General features: G+C 39.4%; 1 pseudogene; it reads right to left on the minus strand.

Annotated features, from left to right (window-relative positions):
* Positions 1-4,068: 4,068 nt before the first annotated feature.
* LOC147442207 (uncharacterized) lies at positions 4,069-25,433 on the minus strand (annotated as a pseudogene).
* Between the last annotated feature and the right edge of the window lie 2,091 nt (positions 25,434-27,524).

A 27,524-nucleotide genomic window follows, 5' to 3' on the forward strand; every position in this document is an offset into this window, starting at 1 on the left:
AATTTATCTTGCAAACAGGCCATCATGAACCATATTGAAATTGAAATATTATACTTAACTTGAAGAGTATAGGAAAAGTAAGACAATGCAATTGTTGGAAATAAATTTGTATTACCAAAGTTTGAGAAAAATCAACTACAATGTGTAAGAGAGTAGCTAATCTCAGTCGTATGCTGAAAAGATCCAGAAACTTTAGATAATGATACAAAGCTATGTTCAATCTTAAATAATTGAGCTTTATACCTAGGGCTCTTTTGGTTAGTGACCCACTTACAAGGCTCAAACTTAGAATCAATAACTACAATTCAGATTTTACAAAGATATCGCTCAGTAATAATTCGGCTCAATAATCAGAGTTTCTCATATTTACAAATATTTCCTTAGAAAAAAAAAATAGGCGTACAAAATTGATGGCTTTGTGAAGAGGTGCCCGATTAGGAGGGTACCCATTTGGTCCATGTGCTTACATTTCCCCCTTCCTAGCCCTTGCACGTCCTTGTGAAAGCTCAATCTCCAGCTTTGTCTTCAACTTTGTGTGCATCTTTGTCTTCAGTAGTTGAACGCTCTCTTTTCGAGCGTCTTGGTGAACATTTCTGAACTGGTCTGATTTGGCCACCATGTCTAATTTGATTGCTAGAACTTTGAATGGGTTGTTGAGGATTGCACTCTGATAGGTGATGTATCAAGCTGCTAGATCCTTTATCATGGGGGTTAAATATGGTGGAGTCCATCTCAAAGAACCTGCTCATGAATGTCTCTACAAAGGTTTGCATATAATGCAAAGGAAAAAACATGACCCGGGCGTACATTCCCATGATAATTTTTATGTTAGGGACTTCTTTCTCTAGGTTCCAAGCAATGCCTTGTGTGCCTTTGAGGAACACTTTCCAAGGGTGTTCCAAAACTATCTACAAAGCTGTGATGTAGGTGATGATCATCTTTGCAATCTTGACGAGCATCTGTAGGTGAGATTGGGAGCATCTCACATTTGAGTGATTACTGCCTATAAAGTGTGCACCATATATGATTTGGTTGGCCTATAGTTTTTGATTGGTCTTGATAGAACTTGGTAGTTCAACACTGAGGGTCACCTACTTTACCAAATATCATAAATGTCCAAGGATCGCCACCTATTGAGCGGCGGGCAAAAGGTTGGTTCAATCCTAAGATGTTGGGGTGAGCTCCGATAGGTTGTTTTATCTTGTGGTCACTTTTTGAACCACTTCTTGCAGTGCCATAGAGGTTGATCCTCTAGGATTGTAAGCACTTGATCTGCCAACATTGGCACATCCTTGTAGTCTCCATTCTTATTAGGTTCAAGTGATGGAAGGAGCTTCCTTAATTATAAGAGGGTTCCTGCTTCATCAAAGAAAATGGTATTATTTTGTGGCCGAGATTCTTGACCACCTCGTCAGACAGGCATGATCATTAATAAAGCTATAGACGATGATGGGGCTTGGGCAAACACACCCAGACACAACACTCACACTCTTTCCCGTAGCCTAAGCATGCACACTGAGCGGCCCTTATAGATGAAAACCCTTACAAAAAATGAGCTCTCACTCTTGAGCACACAAAGATGGGACTCTCTCTCTCTCTCTCTCTCTCTCTCTCTCTCTCTCTCTCTCTCTCTCTCCGTGTGCACACACCCACAAGCTGCACACCCCGATGGACCTAATGCTCAAGCTTTATACAAAACAACATTTGTGCATAACCCGAAAGCATATTACGAGGCATATTGAGACCAGAAATGATCGCAATCTACATAGAACACCAGGAGTTTTAGACTAGTTACCATGATAAGAAAAGAGGGTAGAATGTGTGTTTTCATAGACATAAAGTTAAAGTTCAATCACAAATTGGAATTTTTACAATGAATATTCTAGTTCCTTCATGAGAATGCTTGTTCTAATGTTAACAATTCTCCATGTTAAGTTTCATTCTAAGAATACAACATTCCATTGTGGAAAATTAATTCACATGATGTTAAAAAAATTATGATCATTAGAATTTTTCTCGTAAATTTCATAGTAGTAATTTCCACTTTACATGATGAGAAAATAACTTTCAATGGGAAAGTGACTAACATAAGAAAAATTCATAGGACCTCCCAATGATAAAAATAAAAATTAACAACATAAACACAAGTTTCACATCATCATAAAAGGGATTCTGCTATGATAATAAACTTTACCATTTTTTATGCTAAAAAGAGAATGTTTTACTCTTTAATGATATATTAGCTAGAAATGTGGTGCAAAGACCACGACGTGCTGGATCGACAGTGCTTGCTCACTGGATACGTTGGATCGATAGCAGCTTCAGAACACACGGTTGTAAAAGCTCGAGTTCGTCCATCGGCTATCAAAGCTACTCCATGGGCGGTTGAGGAAGCTCAAGCTCATCAACCAACTATCAAAGCTCTTACACGGGATTCAAATCCTCATCTTTTCTTGGACTTTTATCTTCAAAATCAAAAGCTTATCTTAAGCTTAAAAAACTATATCCCTATGTCATGCACGACCCCAAGCATCGGGTACCCATGGCACAACGCGGAGTCTCTTCAATCATCCCTATCAAGCGTACTCGCTTATTTGTCCCTATCCCGCAGGTGAACCCAATAGAGCGTCTTCAGATCCAAGTCAAAGAGGTTCAAAGAGAGAATGCCGACCTCAAAGCACAGCTTGCCGAACTTGAGGGAAACTTTACTGCCGTGAAAACCCAAAAGGCCCTCGACCATGAGCACATCTTTGCCAAGGCCAAGGAAGTCAAAAACAACTTCATAGCCCCGCTCAGCTGCATTAGTCGTTGAAGTCAAGGAAGCAGCTAAAGCGATCCCCTCCAAAGTGGAAGAATACATGCAAGGGCACTGACGCCAAGAAGGGCTCGCCCTTTCACTTTGTATAGGGGCTTGCCCAAGAGGGGGAGAACAACAACTTTCTCAATACTGTAGAGAAAGTCAATGAAACCATACAACCAACCAACTTCGATTTATCTATGATTGAGAAGTTCAACCATGACAGTTGTACCAATCACACACTTACTCAAGGGTACTAAGGTATGGATCTTACTCCGGCATAACTCAAGATGAAGAAACAAGAGCTTGAGAAAGTGCATGTAGCTTGAGCCAATGGTAAATGGATTTCTACCGCGGTGGCAAAGCCATCATCCAAGAGTTTTGATCTCCAAAGTAGCCACTATACTCCCCCCCCCCCTAGCCCTCTCTAAGTGACATGGCCACACTTTTGTTATATCTTTTCTTTTGGTGTCGTTTGTAACTCACCCTCACCTAGAGGGATCGATTTCCATGTACAACGTTTCAGTTCCATGGGTCATGTTTGAACCCCGTAGAAGATAACCAAATCTCTCTCTCTCTCTCTCTCTCTCTCTCTCTCTCTCTCTCTCTCTCTCTCTCTCTCTCTCGCTCGTTGTATATGTTTATGCATGCATGGATATAAACCTCACCATGAACAAATTTTTCCTAAATTTTGTAAAAGCAAAATTGGTATAAAAATAACCATCTACCCACAAATCACACAAATATATGTTTATGTGTCATGAGATGTTATCATCACCCAGTAGTTTGTTTAACATCTTGAGCTGTCGTAGTGTTAAGGTTGCTCTCATCATTAAAAAATCCATGAGTTAATTTGCAATGCATCAGCGTCCAAATAAGCAAGCCATGATCACCATGAGATCATAAAGGACATCCTCATGCGTTTAATTATTGAGTACATTAACAAAATCATTTTACATAATTTTCCCTAAAAAATTTTCTATAATATGTACACACTTTCATCAAATTTAAACTCTTCATCATGCAATTTAATAACTTGAGAAGGTATATGCATAAAATTATGAAAGATCCAAGTGTGAAACACATAGATCTCATCTAGCTCCATCTTAACTCCAGTATATACAAAAGCATATCAATTCTTGATTGGTAAATAGAGAAAAACATATTGTAAAACATTTAATGTATTTACATTGCAGTATTAAACCATAAAGTTCTTATCAAAACATTATAACCATCATTTAGTTCCACCATTCATTCCTAGTAGGAATTGATTAGGATAAACAAATCACATATTGACTCACAACAAACCCTTTACGCTGCTTAACAATTACTTTTCCCATTGCGAGTACCCAAGAAACTATTGTGTCTAACATGACAAGCTTTGATGTAAATCCTTTTACCTCCACAAAATGTACATTCTTTGCCTCTTGTAATTGCTTTACTTTAGAAGGTACATGGCATCCACATCACTTTCGCCTAAGTATTTCATAACAATTGCTTCCTTGTCCTCCTTTGATAAGACATCGAAATCAACACTACTCTTGCTTTCGGCACGACACTATTGAAGACCCAAACAAGCAAGAGGATTTGGATAAGTTAGAGAAACAACCAAGTTAATATGTAAATAAAGAAAAATAATGAACACAAATCAAATCACACACCTTTGCAAATTGTTTGAAAAGAGATAGCTTCCATACTTGTGCATCTTTATGTTTTTGTTGTCTCACTTTCAGTTTAAGTGCTCTTTTCTTTGAAATGTCAATGTTTACAATTAAAACCATGTGTAAGTCTTAGCTTTCAGGCAATATACAAATACCTAAAGCTCCATACAACACTAATTAATTAATTCTATTCATACGACTGCAATTGACATAGGCAAATACATGATATGAATTTTGAACACTAGAGTTTGAATTCCAAAATTAAAGTCCAAAAAGAGTGAGAAATCAGCCTATATTGATAAGTATAATAAGTTTAAGTATCTCGTTAATAATTGCATTAAACATATATCTTTCGTAGAATAAGTCCCACCAAACCAAGAAAAAAGCCAAAAAATAGCTCAACACTCAATCTCTATATTTGGAAGGAGCTCTCACAACCCACCCACATCGTCCTCTTACCATGAAATTTTGCGATTCCTGCAAAAACTTGAATTATTTGCGAACACCCATTATAAAAGACAATCTATATTCAATTTAGTAGAGAGAATGAATAATCACCGTAGTATCTTGTTTGGTGTTTTGAAGACCTGTGATGTTGGTATTTGTTATATCACTCAAAGCCTACAATAAGAATTTATTTTGACTCATTTGCTCTTGAAAACCAAAAACATAAGCTCAATTTACAAGTAGAACCTTTCTCTTCACTCTCTTTTCAACTCCTTTGGACTTTAATTTCCTCTTTTTGAAACCACCTTCAACCTACAAGAGACATGTGACAATCCTTGAGTATAAAATTTGAGTTTATTGAAGTAAACACATGCATCTCCAAATGTTGAAGAATGCAATAAGATAGAAATCTTACAAGGTTACCATTTAAATGCAAAAACTTCTTCCTCCTCAACTTTTATCTACTTCAACATTCTACAAGATTCAAGTAAGATAATCACATTAAGTTCCAAGACATTTAGATAACTAATACATACTTATCAACTTACATTCTCAAAATCGCTAGAAGCTTCGATTTCTTGAATTTCACTTTCAACATCTTCTTTCTTCTTGAAGGCTTCTTTAGTGCAAAGTGTTGCTTGTTTTGCAAGATTAGAAGTCATGTCAATCTATCAACGAGATAAAAGCACACACATTGTTGAGAAAAACTAATACCACAAATCAGCCCAACTAAGTATTTTGTATTTCACAATGAAACATGCTACACATTACCGATTGATACTCATGAACTAGCTCATCAAGTAGTAAGTTCGATCTACCAATTTGTTTCTCCAAATCTTTTGAAGCATCAGCAAACTTAGCAGTATGATTGTTGACAATATTGTCTTTGTTGAACCGAAGGGAGAGAGCGCATGTAGACGAGAGGAGAGAGAGACGACACCAACATGTACAAGCCCCAAAAGTGTGTAGAGAGTGCACACTGAGCACACATATATAGTGGGGACTCCTAGCTATATATAGCATAGGGTTTGGTATATATAGCTCCAACACCCCCACTCAAATAGGAGTCCCTAACTGTGACCCTTGGGGTAACAAGGAAAAAACCCACAGCACCATATACATGCACTGTTATATTAACAATTATCAAAATTTACAAAATTCATTTTTGAGGAGCTACATCACTCCATAATATACAATGTGCACTTTCAAGCGTCTTTTAATGATCCTATATATAAAATTGAATTGATAAAAACTCTTCAATATCTTTAAGCAACTTCAACATCTCTAAGACCTGTACATGCTGCTTGACGTGACTTTTATCCTATAAAGAACATCAACTCAAGAAACATGTCGAAATATGAAGGTTAGAAATAATCACATCACATTGTCCTTAGAGACGGTTCGCGACGCCGCTCTAGAGATAACGAAGAAACAAATACTAATGCCACGGGTATACATAACAAGAATTCAATACGTGTGCACACATGAACACAAGCCCGCACGCAAATGACATGAAACACTAGTGTTGTATAATCACATCTGCCAAATCCCTGATGACGACGAGGGTTCAATAAGACGATAACAACCATAGCACCAATCAAGAGGATGATAACAGGCTCCCAAGTACGCTAACTTTGTCACATTTCTTATGTTTATTGCCGAGAATATATGCACTTGAAATATGACAAAATAAACATGATACGAATGGTAAGTACGAGGCACCGAGCTCTCTCACAAAATAAAGCATAATACCAATGGTAAGTTCGAGGCACCTAGCTCTCAAGTACACAAACATAACACCAATGGTGAGTATGAGGCACCAAGCTCTCAAGTGCACATACAAGGTCTCTGCCACATCCATCATCTATCACATCATGGAGGAAAGTATTAGTAAAACCACGATGTAAAATTATCGATTGACCAAATATAAGCGACAAACTCCACCAGATCCATGTAACATTCATGACAACGTTTTATGACGTAAGAGGTGAACAAGCTGACAAAGGCATATATATATATACAGAGAGAGCTCAAAACATGGTCGACAACTACACTAACCTATATAAAAATAAAAAATAAAATAAAAACGATGGACGACACTCATTGAACTGCAGAGCGGAACCAGAGAAAGAGTGTAGGCTTGCGGCTAGTATAAGGAGGACCGCCGATTGATGGAAGACACTCATGATTGCCTGTTTATATATTTGATTTTGTAAGGTAGCAAGAGATAGATAATCTCAAGACTCTGTTCTCCTAAAAAGAGATAATTTGCACCTGGTGGAAATCCCCCAAACTTCAAAAGCTGCAACTAGTCAGAATAGTGGCCGTGCATCCCATACTTCTATAAAATGATGTATAAAATCATCTAGCGCAGCATGATCCATCAAACCCTAGAAAAATCGCAGACTCAAAAAGCTTGCACGAGTGTCAAAAGACAGGAAAAATCTTCTATCCTCATCTATGGGCAAAGTTGCTTGATAAGTTTGATTCCTCGCGTGATGAAAGGAACCCTTCGTGGGGATTAGGAAGAGGCAGTCTTGAAGTAGCGCCAAATCAGACTGAGCTGTCATGTGTTGGAAGAGGCAGTCTTGAAGTAGCGCCAAATCAGGCTGAGCCGTCATGAGTAGTAGACATGAGTAGTTGTTAGCAACCGTTACTACAGTCTACTGCCACGGAGTGATATCAAAGATATGACAGCGCCATCTAGCGAAATTGACAAAACTGGCTGAATCCCGATTCGTGGGGAGGAAGAGGTAATCTTTGAAATATCATACACAAAAATCAAAACAAAATAGTATACGTAGAAAAACAGCGATGGCGATCAACTTTTCAAAGGCAAAAGTCTAAGAAAATTTATATGTCTTGATCGAGAGTATGTAGCCTCAGTTGTGCGGCACGCCAGGGAGAACAACTCTTTCACCATCTGCTGCTTTTGAAATCTTGGCTGAATCCCGATTCATGGGGAGGAAGAGGTAATCTTTGAAATATAGAGAGCCATTAACCATGCACGACGTCATAACCAAGAGGTCTCTTCGACCTCCTGTGCATACACAAAAATCAAAACAAAACAGTATATGTAGAAAAACAACGATGGCGATCAACTTTTCAAAGCCAAAAGTCTAAGAAAATATATCTGTGTTGATCGAGAGTATGTAGCCTCGAACCATGCACGACGTCATAACCAAGAGGTCTCTTCCTTCTACGCATACACAAAAAACAAAACAAAACAGTATACGTAGAAAAGCAGCGATGGCGATCAACTTTTCAAAGGCAAAAGTCTAAGAAAATATATCTGTGTTGATCTAGAGTATGTAGCCTCGGTTGTGCGGCACGCCAGGGAGAACAACTCTTTCACCATGTGCAGAACAACTCTTTCACCATGTGCTGCTTTTGACATCCATGGCTCTGATACCATGTTGAACCGAAGGGAGAGAGCGCATGTAGACGAGAGGAGAGAGAGACGACACCAACATGTACAAGCCCCAAAAGTGTGTAGAGAGTGCACACTGAGCACACATATATAGTGGGGACTCCTAGCTATATATAGCATAGGGGTTGGTATATATAGCTCCAACAATCTTCACATGTCCTTGAAGCTACAAGCGCACTTAGAGACATACTACTCATTTGACCATGAGCAAAGTTGTTTTCCTATATAAAGGAACAAGAGTTTAACAAGTATTTAGGTATGCAATACAACACAAAAGAATCCAAGCTATTGCTTTTTAAATCAAAGACACAAACCATTTGAATGCCATACCACATTATTTTGTTGATGATAGAAGCTCTCTTTCTCAATCTCATTAATGCTTGGTTCATCATAAGCCTAGACAAATAGCATTTTCATCCATCTTTAGTGTAAGATTCTCCTCTCACAACTTATGATTTTGCTAACGACTTATAAAAATCAACTTTATCCAAAGCTAAATTGCATTACCTCTTCAATTGTTTTGTTTTCATAACTAGGCATTTTTTCTTCACTTTCGCTCAATCCAATCAATATCTAGACATTAAACAATTCCAAACTCATGTCTAATATGTAAACTTTATCATAAGGTTCAAAACATGCAAAAGATTGCTCTAGCTTTGTGCAATATCCTATCTCCAGTTTCATGAAGGATGCAATGTTAATATTTAGCTATACTCATCTAGAAAACATATAAGCTTTGGCAAGATACATAACTACCACAATACTTAAATAACAATTTGACTAATCAACAATCACAAGTACGTTTACCTCCTCCTTCTTGGCGATATTGGCATCACTTAATTGTAAGTCACTCATGTTGTTATGATCCTATATAACAAAATTAAGAATAGTTAGTAGATTGAAACATAATCTTTAGCAACATCTCACCATATATATTTGTTCCATTACATATCTAACGTTATGCCAAAGTACTTCAAGTTAGAAGCATAGGCGATAGTTCTTGATAGGCCTCATCGCTTCGTACTAAAGCATAGACATATCCTACAAGTAGAGATGACCACAAAACATTCTGTTAATGGGAAGCTTTTGAAATACGTGGTACTCTCAGATAATTCCACCAACATATATGTTGGAAACATGTGTTTCCCTATGTATCATTCTTCTTGACTTAATTTAGCCTTTTATTGGTGTATATGTTCTCTCTCTTTCGTTTTGGTTTAGTTTCTGCAAGTGGACACCCGCCAACACAGGCGGTAGCATAGCACACCGCCACTCAAGGGCTATTTTGTTGCTTGCTCAAGACTATTCGATCAATATGAGAGATGTGCAATAAAATCCAGCTAGAGGATCTCCTTTGGATTGCCAAATGCATCTTATGCGTCAACAACAGGAGATGTTGACACTACAAAGATAGTGGTTATGTGAGGGAGGGAGTGTCGCGTACTTATGTGCATCAATCGTAGGCAACCTTGTGGCATTTGTAGTTTCTTAGAGGATTACTTATGTCCATTGGTTGTTGACTCACATGGGATTACCAGTTGGCTCAAGGACCGCTACGATGGGTTTTGCACCTGATGCACCATTCACGTTGTGGAGACTCCCAGTGCAACAATCTCGAAGCAAAAGAACTGCACCAAAACTGGAACAAAACTAAGAGAACACATGCACAACAGACACAAAAGGACGGAGTTCCCTTCACAGAAGCATTGCTCCCAAGACAGGCACCCTTGGCAATATTTATTTATTTCTTCAATAGTTAAAGTATAAGGGACGGCGGGAAGTCTGTCTTAGAGCTCCCAATTTCCTTGTTTGAGTCTATAATCAATCTGTGATACACTTCCCAATGAGGGGACTCATTTAAAGGCCTTGCTGCTTCAAAAAGCAGTCTATAAGCTTCTAAGAATTGACTCTATTGGAAACTCCATCTCAAAAGCATCTAGAAATGCCCCTTGCTAACATGGCATCCGTACAGTGCTGACGTGGGGTTTGTACAATGTCTTTGCGATTCTCGTTGCGACTGGTTTCTTGGGATTTTACGATGGCCTCTGCTGCTTACTGTATGTTCCCCTTCGATTCCAAAGTTAGGGTTCTATGCTTTGCTGCACATTTTAGGGCTTTTATAGAATCAAGGTTCCTTGAAATTAGGATTTCTATTAAATTAGGGTTTTAGTTGGAAATTACAATTTGCTATATTCAAGGTTCTTGCACGATCTCGTGCTAGGGTTCACCTTTGCAAAGCCATTTGCACTACTTTCAATTACACTTGTAAAGAAAACACGACAAGTGGTAGGCTTGTTCCAAAAATCAACATGTAAAGGTCACTCTCACAACATTAATCACAACTTATAGGTGGTCACACAGGACGTACAACAAAATTCATTTTGAATCATCATAACTAAGCATATCATGAACTTTTTCATGTGTTTCACATGCAACCAAGATATATCTAGTCATCAAACCAAGTTCTCATACCATAATATTTACAAATGTTACCAATGGACCAAGATTTATTTTAGACATGGATTTTGTATTCACATGTTTGTTGCATCAAAACACATATATGCATGTATATACATACCATCCATTAGTGGTTGTGCCATTTAATAGGTAAAAGCCCTCCATTAGTGACAAAGCCAACTAATATGTATAACTAAACTTATGAGATTCCATTGACAATTCTAGGAACAATTTGTCCATAAAAGAACAAAACAGCTGGCCTCTGATATCGTAGAAACAACCTCAAAGTCAAAAGAACTACCTACAACAGAACTGGAACAAACTAAAAGAACACCCTTAACACGAAAGGGCGGAGTTCCCTTTCCAAAAGCACTGGTCCCCAAGACGGGTACCCTTGGCACTGTTTATTTATTTCTTCAACAGTTAATGTACAAGGACCGACGGGAAGTCTTTGTCTCTCAAAGCTCTTGGTTTCCCAGTTCAAGTCAATACTCAATTTGTGGTACATTGCCCAACTAAAAGGACTTATTTATAGGCCCGGTTGCCTAAAAAGCAATCTTAGAAGGTTTAAAAGTCAATTTTATTTTAAAAAGTCCATCCCAAAAGCATTAGCTAACGCCCATGCTGATGTGGCATCCGTACGGTGCTGATGTGGCATACGTCGTTGTGTTTTGCGGTGAAATTTTGGAATTTTACGGTGGTCCTCTAATGCAAGCTGTTTGCTCCCCTTCAACCCTAGGGTTAGGGTTTTATGCTCTGCTGCACTTTTAGGGTTTTTGCCAAAATTAGGGGTTTTTAAAACTAGGGTCTTTGCTAAATTAGAGCTTCAACTAGAATTAGGGTTTACTATTTTTGAAGTTTTTACACCATATCGGGCTATCACCACCTCTGCAATGCCATCTGCATTACGTGCTTCACAGATTGTGACACCCAACCACCACTCTTTATAGATATGCACTAGATCTCGCCATGTTTGGAAGGCTGTTGCATAGCTCTTATGTGGGATGTCATTCAGTTTGATTTTCTCACTTGGAAAATGTCTCTTGGTTGATGCATCTTTTAAAACTGAACTTATACTTAAAGAGCTTAGACATAAATATGTTATTTATACTCATAGCTACTAGATATTAGCGAGGTGTCTTGAGCATGATACTTTCCATGGATATACAGGATGCTCCTCACTTCAAAGATGAGGTGTTTCGTAAACCAATCAGCATCACTCTTTGGAAAGTTTGGCGAGCGCGTTTCTGCCACATTTCAAGTGCCACACCGTCTATCGGTGTCGACATTCTCGTAGACACTTGGGTTGACAATTTTTACACTCTATGCAACCAATGGGACTCATTAGCAAGCTCCTCAAGGGCAGCCAAAGAGCTTAGATATGCTTTTCTTGAGCACTGGGCTCAATCAACGGTGTCCTTCACCTTCATCAGGGGACTCTAGCTGCCTCCTCAATGGTTCATTTCCCTGTTCTCATACGCCACCTTGAGGAGCTACAAGTAGTGGACGTAGTATCATCCACTATGTTCCCTTCACTCAGTCTTTCACATCCTGAAGGACTGCTATATTTAGCATCTCTAGACTTACTTGTATACAATTTCATAGAGAAGATCTTTCCTTCAGTAACAAGAAGGGCTGAAAAACAAGAGCATACAATGCCATAGACTTGATCCAAAAGTAGTTGGATGCACACCTCTCTGCTTCAGACTTGTCATGCCTTTACAACCCTCCACATGGCATCAGACAAAGAAAATGCAAGCCAATTTTGTATACTTATGATCTCAATCTACACATGAAGATTTGTTTTCATAAATGCTGCATTGGATAGCCTTCAACATTAAAACGTAGATGTAGAAGGGAGAGATGTTAACACAATACCATGTTTACCCTTGTATACAAAAAGTGCAGCCAAATCAGAGATCTCCAATTTTCAGTAACTTGGAGCTCTAATATTGTGAGTGCCCATTCAAAAGAGTGAGAGAGGAGAGAAGAGAGATAAGGCAACGGGTAAGGAAAATCACCTAAGGCCGAGATAATGCAGCCCAAATTTGAAAATTACAAGAGGTCTCTGATAAGGGATGTGGTGCAAATGACGAGATGGGATTGCAAGCTTGTTGGTTGCCACAATAAATCCAAAAAAAAGGCTGCAAAATGGAAACACTCTCAAGGCTAAGAGAGATGTTGAGTAGACACTTCTCTTGGGCTATATAGACGACCACTTTTGGGCATTAGACTGCCAAGTGCATCGGCTCTTTTATGGTGCCCACAAACGTCATGACCGATCTAATCTAAATGTCCATAAAGGTAACAACTTCTGGAGTAGTTCTTCTCTACAATCCTGGGACTGAAAGTACGTAACCAAACTTTGACATTTTGGAAGGTATTGTTGTTGACAAGGCTGAGTTGTGGGCTTGTAGATTGCCAAAGAAATCATAAAATGATTCCAAATTGAAACATATCAGGGCTTTAGAGAGATGGACTGCAATAACGCAATTGCATTACCCAACTGCTGTCTTAGAAATCTAATACACTTCTGTGCACAAACTGCTGGAATGCTGAAAAAATGCAGGTGCATTTCTGAACTGTGGAGATGCGGAGCGCGACTGTTGCTAATTGGACTATTTTCTTATTTTTAATGATTAATCTCTTTTTTATGATATTTTATGTGCACTAAGAACTGTTAAAAGATTGTAGCTACAGGAACTGCCATCAAGAACAGACAACTCTGATGTGTCATTTGATGGATGATAGTAAACATCGCGAAGGAGTTTCCGTAAGTTCGGTGGAAAGGGCTGGGTTACGAGTGCCCCTGATGTGTCACATGATGCGTGACGGGTGCATCAGTAAGGGGGCATCCCGTAGGCTAAGGAGGAAATCAGAACTGAGTAAGAAAGTACGCGTAAGAACGCAAGCACAAGAATAAAGATGGGTTCAATGATGCTTTTTTACGAAAAGCAGGAACGGTCACGGGAGGACAGATGTTTTCCCGCGAGGAGTCTGTGTCTGCATTGCATCCGTGTCGTGTCCTACACCCGGGGACGCCTGAAATGTGTCCATGTAGCATTGTTTTCATTGACTAAGTGAGTTTTTAAAGTTTGAACACGTTCACACTTTATTTTATTAAAGTGGCCAGTCACTTTTAAGTGACCGGGCCTTTATTAATAGAATAAAGCAAGTACTTTAAAAAAAAGGCAGCTCTAGAAAAGCTACGCAGAGGGGGGGGGCTGAAATTGCGATCTTTCTCTTTCCTCTCTCTAGGAGAGCTGGCTCTGCTTTCTGGGCCGCTATTCCCGCCAGGTGCCAGAGCCTATAAAAGGGCAGCAAGCGTTCCAGTTTTCATATGTTGGGAGCAGCAGCAAGAACTAGCGCTGGGATTCTGGAGCATGTGCTGGTGACAGAATTTGCAAGTGATCGCGTGACGACTAAGTACGGAGGTCGATTCTCTGAGCAAGGAGCGACAGGTATAAGGTGTTGATACGCATTGAGAATTGTTGCTTTGTGTGGTTTGTTTTGCAGGAATCTCGCATCTCACGGGAAGGCCCTTCACGCCTAAGTCCCTTACGGGAAAGTACGGCTTCACGCCTAAGTCCCTTACGGGAAAGTACGGCTTCACGGGAAAGTACAGCTTCGCGCCTAAGTCCCTTACGGGAAGGAACGGCCTTGTGTCCAAGCCCTTTACGGGAAAGCACGACCTTCGGGTCTAAGATTACAGAACGGAGGGGTTTCCTCGGGTTCTCATGCTTGTATAAGAATTCTCCCTGAATAAAAGAATACTCTTAACGGGGGGGGGGACCAGCCCATCTTCTGGTCCCCAATACTGTGTCAATCTTCTCCCTTCTCTCATGTTTTCAAAGAATTATAATTTTCAGATTTTCTAAGTGCTCGTGTACGCTCCCGTTTTGTGACAGCGACTGTGGTGTGTGAGTCCTTCGCGAGGAGGAAAAAAACATAAGACTTGACTGCTTGATGAATCATGATGAAAAGTGTAGGCTAAGGCTACCTTTTATATGGCTGGATGTCTTTTGCCTGACCAAAATGTGGCAAAAATGACATGTCTTTATTTTAGCCTAAAACAAATGTTTATAAGTTTATGCTCTAACTTGCTCGTTCGGACTTGGAATCGAGATAAGAAACTTGCGGCTAAATGGTCCTATGTAGCTCACTTGGAGACTCTCCAGAGTGGCGTACAACAGCTCAAGAATGGTCCTATAAATGCATGTGTGTGCACAGAATGTGATTGTTTGAGCAGGTCATCGTGCATTGATAGGTGGTGCACATGATAAGCGGATTGTTGGTTGTACATTGCTTGCATTTTTAGGGCAATGAACATACAAGCATTCTCACTCATTGAGTTGTGTGCCTTATGGTTAAGATGATGCGTAATAAACTTGCAATAGCAACGTTTTTTTGTTGAGGATCTCTATGAGCTATGATCCTCTTCCAAAGTTCATGTACATGCTCCTCGAAAGCAAGGAAAATGTCATCTTTTCCTCCAGTATTGTAGAGGCCATGCCTGGTAGGGGACATGAAGTTTTTCCCTTTAGATCAAGCCTCTCTCCCACCCTTTGTCTTGTCATTCTTGTAAGAGTAATGTTCCTTTCTTGTTGCGATCTATGTCTTCTCCCCTCTCACACTTTTGCAGGCAAAAGCACGTGATATTACAGCTCCAAGTTACAAAGCACCATCGATCTTAGATCTGGAGAGAGTGTACATTGTTGTTTGAGCATATTTTACTCTCCCATGTCGATTGGGCACACTCAAGCACGTTGTTTTTCTGTACAGCAGTAAATTTTTTCCTTTAGCAGCAGATTGTTTGGTGAACATCAATACATCACTTGTATTTTGTGATAATGCTGGTGCGAGTGGAGTCTAAAACTCTCATCAGTGATGTGCCTTCTGTTGAACTGCAACAACCTTGTGAGAATAGTGTTCTTTTATTGGAACTTTTTATGAGCTTTCATGTCAACATCACATCTTATGGGACTCTATTGCACCTCTCCCATGTCAATTGGGTAAATTCAAGCATGCTGTTTTTTCTGTGAAGCAGCAAATTTAGCCCCTTAGCAGCAGATTGTTTGTTGAACAACAATACGTTATCTGTGTTTTTGCACTATTGCATATGGGAGCAGAGTCTAGAACGCTCATCAGTGGTGTGCCTTATGTTGGACAGTCTAGAACGCTCCTCAATGGTGTGCCTTGCATTAAACTATAATAACCTCGTGATGATAGTGATTTCTTGTTGCAAATCTCTATGAGCTTCGATGTCAAGATCCAATTCTATAGCTAGTTCTTGGTTTGATTGGTTTTGTGCTTGAAAAGGGGCCTTGAATTGTGAATCACACTAGATGTTACAAGAGAGGAGTTATTTCAAGAGAGCAACTGTCTTCCCGATCTTAGATTGGACAAACATACACAAATGCATTTTGCGAGGGTTTTAACTATTCTAATGGACTTGTCCGGGTGGTATTTTGAGAGGCTCATAAAGTTGCCGGTACAGAATTCCCTAGGTTCAAATAACTTCTAGACTAGGGTTTGGCTCTAGAAGTAAGGGTAGCGTGTCCACATCGCACACAAATCCATGTGCACGTGATAGAAGACCACACACCAACCAGTCCAATACCCTCTCAAGGGCCCCCATCCCCTTACTAGAATGGTAGTTTCTTTTCTTTGCATAAAGTGATACAACTTCTTGATGCTTCATGTGAGATAATACCGCCTCATTAACTCTCTCGTAGAAGCACCTCCACGGCTAATCTTACAACTTCTTGATGCTTCATGCAAGACTACTACTTGACCTGACTTGAGACTATTGAGATGATACCGCCTCGTTAACTCTCTTGTAGAACCACCTACGCGGCTAACCTGACATACAAAGCTATATGTCTCGATGTTGGCGCCAGTGGAGGTTGATTAGGTGACGAAAGGTTTGCCGATGAGACGAGTGTTAGGTGCATCGGAATGAATGTTGTATTTTATCAAGATTAGTGATCTTTATTGCTCAACATTCCTTTTAGTTCTTAGGGAAAGAGAGAGCTTTCCGTCTTATGTAGTGCTGTGGTCACGAACAAAGTGAGTGGATATTGTGCGTGTAAGTGAATGAGACTGAGAGAAGGAGAGAGAAGAGATACGACACCCGAGAGGTTGTAAAACCCTCCTCCGAAGGCCCCACTCTCATCGGCGAGAGTGGTCTACTTTGATTGCACAAAGGTGTACAATGTGTATGCAATGCACTGATGCAATGGGACTATGCCGATGACGACGACGGTGGTGACGACGATGACTTGATGGCTGAAATCTGAGATCTTCTAATCGCTGAATTTCGGAACTATTTCGGTGGCTGAAAATGACTGTTTTGGCTGTGTTTTCTTGGCTGAAAAATGAGGTTTCTTAGGGCTAGAAACTGATGGTCTTTACGGACTGAATCTGCTACACTTTAGGTGAATAATGCCGGTCTTAATTTGCTGTTGAAATCCAAAAACGCGAGAGGCTGAAATTGGTCCTTCTGTCGCCGGCGTTCTGCAAATGCAAAAACGCTAGGCTGATCTGCTGTGTCGTGATGACGCCGGGGCTGATCTACTGTGCACAAATCTCCAAGGCTGATCTGATGCAAAAACGCTAGGTCTTCTGTGGAGAAAACGCCAGAGTAGTCGCGGGGGTTGGTCTTGCTGAGAAGTTGCCTGTTGAGCAAGGTGCTCCTGCTGCCTCTTCTACCAGAAAGTGTGAACTTTGGTTTGCTTATATATTAACTTAGCAAAATTGCCCTACCTACTTTTGTAGGAAAGTCACTTAAAAATTATAAGTGAAAATCCCAATAAATAGGAAAATAGGCTAAATGCACTGGAAAATTTCCCTAACTGATGCTAATGGATTCTGATGGGAATTCCGATGATCATTCCGTGTGTAACCGGAGGATATGCATCTATGCTAAGTGACTGGGCATGCAGGGTCTACAAATAGACTCACAAAAGTGCCAGATCATTGCTAATCTAGACTTGATCGGACTGACTGAACCCTACTGTGGTGTAACTTGTCCACAGACACATAGGGTTGGGATGTGTCACATGACAACGAGGATCTTCTAGGCTGAGATCTATCCGCACAAAATGCCCCAGATCTAGGGCTGATCTAGGGCCCATATTATGCCGAGAAAGAGGTCTAAATCTGCAGATATGTAGAAGGGCCTTCAAAGCCAGGGAATAGAATGATTGGAGGATTTCCAATGATGAAATTCTCGATGACAGAGAGCATTACAATAGGCGATTAGTTTTGTTAAGAGCGGCTTGTTCTCGGACGATTTACTATACAATCTCTTCTTTTTGTGTGACCAAGTTACAAAAACCTCAAGATCCGGGGCAACCAAGAAGAGTTGCACCGCTACTACAGGCAAGGCAAAGTTCACACAAGGGTAGAGTTTGTCAGCTTTCCTCTCATGTTGCGAGTTCAATCCACACCCATTGAGCCTTCTTCACAGACATAGCAACTTCAGTCTTACATTTTGAGGTTGGCTATGCTTGATAAGTTGGTGGACTCCGACAACTGGAAGCAAGCTGTGCTTGCTGAGTTGGACTCCATCAAGGAAAAAGGTCCATAGATACTCGTATCCAGACCAAAGAAGCAAAAAAGCATAGATATCAAGATATTAAATGGTCCAACAAAGGCGTCCCTCTTGCTTTCATTCAAAGGCTGAAAAATAGGTGCAAATAGTAATGCATACATATAGGGAAAGTGATCATATGCATGTAAATCAGCTAGAAATATGCATCAACACCTTGGCTGCAGACAACATAGTGGGTATTGTGGTGTGCTCTTTCTTTGAAATTCTACACAAGGCTCGACAAAACAAAAAAGGCAAATGCACACAAGGTTGGAGTGTACTCTTGCTTCAAAAGTCTCCCATAGTCCTTCTATGCTTACTCTTGACTGTTTGCTATCACTAATTTCTTAATCCCTCACTTGGCCAACTACACAAGCCACCTATGCCTCCCAATAGTTGCTGCCATAACAACCAATATCCAACAATATTGGCTGCCATAACACCCAATTTTTAGCCTTGTCTACTAAAATTAAATTTCTATCTACTATACGCAAGAAAATGTACATGTACTTGCACCCCCATCCAAAGACAAGGTTAAATAGTGGCTATTATGGCACTAAATTATGCTCGATTCAACATCCATTTATACAACTTAAAACAAAGAGAAACTACAGAGATCTTATCTGTGCATGCTCAATCTCTGTTTCTGGGATACTCTCAGCCAATAGAAGAAACACAGCAGGAAGAATCAACCTCTCACCCTATAATCAACATCAGTGTAAGTGAAAAACATATATAACAATTTAAATTCAAACTTTAAATTCCCCATGTGCTTAAATTCTTTCTTATGTTAAGTATACTTGCCAATTTTTAGAAAAACGAAACTTTCAAAAGTATACAGATATGGGAGCCACAGTCAAAAGCAATACATCTAGATTCACAAATACTAGCTTTTCTTTAAGCCCTAACCAAATTAATTTTCAAAATCCATCTTCCGGACATCATTTCTCTATGCTAATGATTTAAGCATCCAGATGAGCACCATACATTGAACCAAAACAACAGTCCGTTAGCCTTAAATTCCATCAGTTACCAAAGAGCCCATCCCCTAAGTATGTTGGAGCTATATATGGCTCACTCTACTGAACTTGGTCTCACCTATATATTTGTATCTTGTCCTCAATATGAATAAGTCTTTGGGAGCGTATATGGTGTGTCTCTTGTCTCGTCTCTCTCTCTTTCTCTCTACATCTCAACATGGTATCAGAGCGGTAACGATCACGCGCCGATTCAATTCATGGTGACAACAGTATGTGTATGCGATTCGCATGTAAGATTCAAAATTGTTACAAATTTTATTTTTGAGCATTGATTCTTGTTAACTGTGGTTGTTTTGTGTTAAGAAGAATATGATTAGTGTTTTATGTGGTGTTTATTTATAATCAATCTAATCGTTGATTACGTTTTCTTGTTAATGACACCCTCAACTTCATCTCAATTTTTCTTGTTGTTCTGCTCAAAATTTGGAGAAACGGGAAAAGAGCAATGGAGCATAGCGCAATGGCACTTTTCATCCAAAACTTGTTCGTCTCCTCGAGCTCTTTGATTTGAGTTCTAGGTTTGCGTCAATCGGAGTTCGCAGCAGAAAGTTATGCTGTTTTTACTGCAATAGAGCTTGACGCAGCTTTCTTCGTCCTAGTTCTTCATGAAGCGTCTGCGATCGTTTTTCTTATTTTGGCATTAAATTTTTTGAGAAGATTTAGCTTTTTGCTATTCGTATTGTGGCCATCAATCTTGCATCTCACGCCACTCTATTTTGAGGACTCGTTTATTATTAACGTCTCCTTTACCCTGTCTTTTTTGGGTGACGTCTCTCACATCTTTGGACGTTCCTTGAGCATCCTTCTTACGTTTATCATTGATAGAACGTAGTACTCATATCTCTCTCATTCTCAATTGCGTCCTTCACCATATATGGTGTGCAGATTCTGCGATCTTATCTTATACGTCTTCTCGCAACAAGATATGGCTATGAATATTCTCGTCAACGGCTTTCCTTCTGGCCAATGTTCTGTTCCTCCTTTCCAAGGTCAAGGATTTCCAGGCTGGAAAGCAAATATGTTGTTAATTCTTGAAGGCGATGGACTCTCCGATGTTGTTCTTGGAAATCGTGTTTGTCCGCCTCAGCCTGTTGATACGGATAATGATAACGTGCTTATCACTGAAGGACATATATTTGAAGATTGGAATGTTGCCTATACGGATTGGCAACGACGTGATAAAGCAGCTCCTCGGTATATTCTTTCTGCTCTCAGTGATTCCCTTTTTCTTGATATGTATGAACTGCCTACTTCCCATGACGTATGGAAGTACCTTATTGCAAACTTTCAGAAGAAATCTGTTACAGAAATACTTTATTTGAGAGGGTTGCTTAACAAGTTACAATATGAAGTTGGTACTGCCATGACGGGACATATTAAGTCTTTCAAATCTATTATTAATCAACTTGCTGCTGCCGGTGATCCTGTTCCGCAAAAGCAACTGATTACACTTCTCCTTGATACTGTGAAGGACTCTTCTTATGATAACATTGTTACTATTCTCTCTAATAAAGATGGTCTTTATTTCGACCAAGCTTGCATGTCTTTAATTGAATACTCTCAACGTCACGAACGTCGGAATGCTGGTCACGATACAGCTATGATTTCACAAGAGGAGACTGAGTCACAACAGATGGAACGTGCTTTTTATGCTCGAAGGCGTCCATTTCAATGAGGAAACCACAGAGGTGGCCGTCGCGGTAATATTTTCTCTCGTCTCAAATTTCCTAATAAGCAATGTTCTTACTGCAACAGAAATGGCCATACTGAAGATGATTGTTGGGCACGTCAATATGATGAAGAACACAATATTACCACAAAACAACCACGTTTATCTAGAGACTCTTCTTCTTCTTCTTGTGAATATTGTGGACGATCTGATCATCCCACTCATATGTGCTATAAGCGTCGATTCGACACAGATCGGAATAGAGCATATGCTATTGAACATCGAAACAACATTGTACCAGAAACAAGCTGTGTCCTATGTTCAGTTGCTCCAGACAGAATACTTCATGTACGTGATGGATCACTTTTTATTGTCGATTCTGGTGCTACAGGAAATATGACATATCAGTCTAAGTGGCTCCATAACTATCATCCACTGCCAGTTCAACGTGTTGTTTATCTTGCTGATGATACTACTTGTCAAGTAAAGGGTATTGGAGACTTATATCTTGATACCTTATCTTCTTCCACTCGAATTTTGCGAGGAGTATTATATGTACCAGATCTTTAACGTAATCTTCTTTCAGTTGCTAGACTTGTTGATCTTGGTCTGTTTGTTGGATTTGATTATACCAAATGCCGAATTGAGAAAGATGGACAGACTATAGCCACTGCTCCTCGAAACGGTAATTTGTTTGAACTCTCTCTCAACGATGTTGTAGCAAATATTGTCACTGCTCCAGGTGATCATGATTGCAAAGTATGGCATCACCGTTTTGTTCATGCTGATTTCTCAAAACTCCTTGATCTTCAACGTCGTGATCTTGTTCATGGCATGGATCTTAAAGCCCATCCCCATATGGGAATTTGTGAATTTTGTGCTCTTGGGAAACACAATCGTAAACCCTTTCCTCTTTCAAATACAACTCAATCTCATGACATATTGGATCTTGTTCATACTGATATATGTGGACCTCTACCTTCTTCGAGATCACAATATCGCTACTTCATTACTTTCATTGATGATTTCTCAAGGTATACCACTGTATTTCTACTTAGACAAAAGCAGAAGCCTTATCTGTTTTCAAACAATTCCACAAGGCTGCGGAACTTCAAACTAGTCGTCGCCTTAAGAATCTTCGTAGTGACAATGGAGGCAAATATGTTTCTCGAGAGTTTGTGAGTTACTGTGCTGACAGTGGAATTCATCATGAACACACTATTCCATATTCGCCTCAGCAGAATGGTGTTGCTGAACGAAAGAATCACACTATTCTCAATACTGTAAGATATATGTTGATTCATTCTGGCTTATCTCGTGTTTTTTGGGCTGAAGCTACTTTGATAGCAACATTTATTCAGAATCATCTTCCTACTACTGCACCCTCTGGTAAGATACCCATCACAGCATGGACATGTGACATTCCTTCTGTATCTCATTTTCGAACCTTTGGATGTATTGCTTATATTCATGTTCCCAAAGAAACACGAACAAAGCTACAAATTCTATGACCCTTCCTCCAAGAAAGTAATTGTGAATCGTGATGCTACTTTTCACGAACAGCTTATGGGAGGTTCATGGTCCATGGATGATTCTGATGATACTAAATCATTGCTTCAGGCTTTTCCATTTATTTCAGAAGATGAAACTCTTCCTATGGAGCAACTTTCCTCCTCACAACCATCCATTCCAAATGTTGCCAATGATGATATTGATATTTTTGTTGATCTGCCTATTGATTTTGAACATGGCTCATGTCATGTTTATGATGACGATATTGATGATAATGCTTTTTCTACTTCTGAAGATCTCGTTACTTATGATGAAGCTATCTCTTCACCACAAAAGGATCAATTCCAAGAGGCTATGGAAGCAGAGTACGATTCTCTTATCTCTAAAGGTACATGGATACTAACTGAATTACCTCCTGGTCGTACAGTTATTAAATGTAAGTGGGTGTATAAAACAAAAGTAAAAGCAGATGGATCTTTTGACAAGTTCAAGGCGCGTTTAGTTGTAAAAGGTTACTCCCAAGTAGCTGGTGTTGATTATCAAGAGACTTTTTCACCAGTTGTTCGCATTACAAGTGTTCGAGTTTTATTGGCATTTGCTGTTCAATTTGATTTAGAAGCTCATCAAATGAATGTGCGAACTGCTTTTCTTAATGGTGACTTGGAGCAGGAAATTTATATGGAACAACCAGAAGGGTTTGTTATTCCAGGTAAAGAAGACCTTGTTGCTCAACTCCATAAGGCACTATATGGTCTCAAACAAGCTTCGCGAGCCTGGTATACGAAATTTAATCTTTTTCTCACCTCTAAAGGATTCATCTCTTGCTCGTCAGACCCCAACTTATACATAAATCACCAAGGTAACAGTTTTGTGATTCTTGCTCTTTATGTGGATGATACCATCCTTGTTTCCAATGATTTGGGATTTCTTCAGCAAGTGAAAAAGTTATTGTCTTCTGCATTCGATATGGTGGATCTTGGAGAGATTCACTCTTGTCTTGGCATTCAAATCCAATGGAACCGTACAAAAGGTATTTTATTCCTTCGACAATCAAAGTTTATTGCAGATACTATTCAAAAATTTGGTATGGAATCTCCACATTCAGCCAACACACCTTGTCTTGCGAGCTCTACGAAGAATACTTCTGACAATGGCGGTCAACTTGTCACAAATCAACTTTATGCTAACTTGATTGGATGTCTTCAGTTTGTTGGCATGAACACTCGTCCTGATATTCTGTTTGCTGCTAACTATCTTGGACAACATCTTGCATGTCCTTCTCTTAAGCATTGGTCTGCTGCAAAGCGTGTATTGAAATACTTGAAAGGCACTACAGATTTTGGTTTAGTCTATCGACGACAACTCACATCGGATTCTATGCAATCTCTTTCTCTTTTGGGTTACACAGATGCAGACTGGGCAAGCTCACATTTATCTATGCGATCTACTAGTGGAAATTGATTCTTTATAAATGGTTGTCTTGTTTCTTGGACCAGCAAGAAACAACGTTGTGTTGCAATTTCTACGACTGAGTGAGAATATGTTGCGGCATCACTTGCAGCTCATGAGTTGATTTGGCTTTGACAAATACTAGTTGATATTGGTCACTCTCCTCTTTCTAGCACACCCTTGCGGTGTGACAACCAAAGTGCTATTAGTCTTGCAAAAGACTATGTTCAACATAGTAAGTCAAAGCACAGTGCTGTCCATTATCATTATGTCAGGTATGAAGTATGCAAGGGAACCATTATGGTTGAACACTGTCCAAGTGACCAGATGATTGCAGACATTTTGACCAAAGGCCTCAATGAGTCACGTTTCATCCTCTTGCGCTCAGAGCTTGGAGTTGCTTCGGCCTCATTCTTTCTAGATTAGCTTCTTTTCTATTGTAATAGCTTTGTACATATGACATTGTAATCTTTTAGGTACCATGCACTATGCACACTCCACATTTGCACCTTGTGATATCTAAGTCACTTGAATATTTGTACATAGATGCACAATTCACTTTCACATCATCACCGCTGGTTCATATTTCACATTGTATAGGGGCTTGGGTTTTCCCCTTGAACTCCCCAAGGGTTTTTCCATCCAAAGCTAGAGACCTTTGTTTGAGTGGGGGTGTTGGAGCTATATATAGCTCACTCTACTGAACTTGGTCTCACCTATATATTTGTATCTTGTCTTCAATATGAATCAGTCTTTGGGAGCGTATATGGTGTGTCTCTTGTCTCGTCTCTCTCTCTTTCTCTCTACATCTCAACAAAGTATACAACCAGGACCAGCAGAAGAAGTAATAACTGATGGAAGCATGGAATATTTTTCAACTTGTAAAGTACAAGCTGCCAGCAAGATGGCTATCCATCAGTTCAGTGAGTTCACCCAAAAATACCCATATATGACATATAATAAGAAAACAAACTCCGAATCAGGTTGAGCACTCAGGAAGCTTTGTAAAGGGCAGTAAAAAAGGACTAAACATCATCCCTATATCTAGCATGCAATTAAGTCAAGAGTTGAAATTTAATTCTTATAATGTAAAAAGAGCTATACACTTACCACTTTTATTGAACTTGCCACTCTCCTTGTTCCTGGAAGCAACAAGGTACTCATGCGAACACCAATGGCCAGCTCAATAACTTCAACCTCCCACCTTTCATAAGGACATATCAAGATCTTTTGTACAAAAGTACCACCTCCAAAGCCAATCATTCCTTCATTCAATCCTTGAAGACATGTGTACTCTATTGCTGCTCCTTTAGCTACAAGCCTATCTTGACGAAATTGAATCACTTGCTCGGGAATGAAGAAGGAACTACCAAACATTGTGATGGAGAGCAAAGTATTAACTTTTGCTGGGATTGGAAGAACCATCCCCTCCATTGATGTTGCCATTCCAACTAGACATGCATGGCTTGCTTCTTCAATGGTTGGAATGTAGACATCTTCATGGTGTGAATGCAAAAGCACACTCTTTGTTTCATTTGATGCGAACCCTTTCTCTACTAGCTGTGTTTTTTTCATGTAATTTCTTTGTGTAAGTACCTTAGCAAATAGCTCCTCCGTGCTCCAAGAGCATTCCTTCCCGTCTATGAATAGCAAAGTGAGTTCCCCTTTCCTCATCTCTATCACTTCAACAATGGCATCTCTCAAATCTGAATTTTTCTTTAAGTTTCCAAGAAGAAAGTCCTCTCTTGAAAATCTTCCAGCACCATTATCAAAACATTTTCGCATGTCTTTAATATTGTCATTACATATCTTTGCTTGGGATCTATAGCTCTCCTTCAAAATAGCTTTTGCTGGTACCTTCGTGTGTGAAAGGACTTCAAGTGTTGTATGTAAGTCACTTTGCTTCATAAAGTTCTTTGCTTCGAGGGTTGTGTGCGTGTCCTTTGGCTTCACTAACTGCTGCTCTTGAGCTTTATTTGTTGATTCCATGGAAAAACGACGATGCATGCTGACCTTCTCTTGATGAAGATTCACCTTTCCCTGCACCCAACCATACAACGCAGCTCTATGAGGTAGTTGGTGTACTCCAAATCGCTTCAATTCCTCCAATTTGCAGCTGACCAAAGTTTTTCCATTGACATTATGCATTTTCAAAGGCTTGCTGTAGATGTCTGTACCCAATAGTTGACTAGAAAAATTAGCCACTTGATAAGGACTCCAATTGTAGATTCTTTCCAAGCTTTTGAATTGAATTGTTGCCTGAAATAAGAATCTTTAGAGGGTTGCAGAAACAATGTAATCGAATACTAATACTGTGCAAGTAGAGTTTTTTTTAATTATGAAGGAAAGGTTGGAGATGAGAGGACCATCAAGGGTTGATTTTCTTCTCTCACATGTAAACTCTTGACTCCTTACTCCTCTGCTTGTCATTTATCTGTGTTTAAAAAGATGCATAAGAAAGAGGAGGAATGCTAGTTGCTTGAATACTCGTAAGGGGAGTGAAGAGCGACAACGGGCTAGGCCTATTGAGAACTTTTTAGCCACCATCTCGATCTATTCTACAGCACGTCTTTGTGTCTTTAAGACCTGTAATCATAAATCAAAATTTGCAGCTTGCCTTATTATAACTTGAAAATTGTTTATAATGTCAAAATACGTATTGCTTTCAAACGTTGGCCCACATTGTATCTAAATCTTGAAAATAGTCCTAAAGTCAATTACATACTGTCATTATTTATCAATGTGGAAAATGTTGTTCTTCACCCAATTTGATAGATTTTTTTCACCCAAGGTCAATGCAGCTTGAAATGTTTTCCCTTGCAATCTCATGAGAAAACTGTTCTTTTACCATGGTAAATGCCTTTTTATTTTAAAATTGGATAGTCATGACGTCATGAATGTTTTTGGATAAAAAAACTTGAATTTAGTTATGTGTGAACACTTTTTGCCATCAAACATTTGGCTTCTATGAAACTTCGAAAAGTGTTTTCATCAATCTTTGGGTGTGAATCCCGTTTTCTCACTCATTTCGACAAGTTTCAAAATATATTAAAGTGGCTGTGACTTGAGTCTGGAATTGTTCTTGCATTCTTGGTGCTTTCATTATTCTATGGGGATAGAGTGCATGTTTTTATTGTTTGCAGATATTGTGTACAGGTGTACGATTTGAAAGATTTTGTTCAACAAAATAATGCCAAGGGACAACCAACATTTTTATTTTGTGGGTTCATTGATGTCCTTTAATCCTTTGTAGTTAGTCCAAAGGTTTTTTTTTGCAATCGACACCATTGCTAGGAGTGTTTGTGCATCCACTTAAAGCCTTTTGCCCCCTTGAAAGCTCCATTTAACTTTTATAGCATCCCCCATATTGAATTCATGCAGTACGAAACTTTCATATCAAATTTCAAAAAGCTAATTTTGAATTCTTTTAGCTCAACTTTGATTTGGGGATTCTCAGTGGCTTCATTT

The sequence above is a fragment of the Adiantum capillus-veneris genome, chromosome 14 (assembly GCF_014529385.1).
Source record: "Adiantum capillus-veneris isolate H3 chromosome 14, ASM1452938v2, whole genome shotgun sequence".
NCBI lineage: Eukaryota > Viridiplantae > Streptophyta > Polypodiopsida > Polypodiales > Pteridaceae > Adiantum > Adiantum capillus-veneris.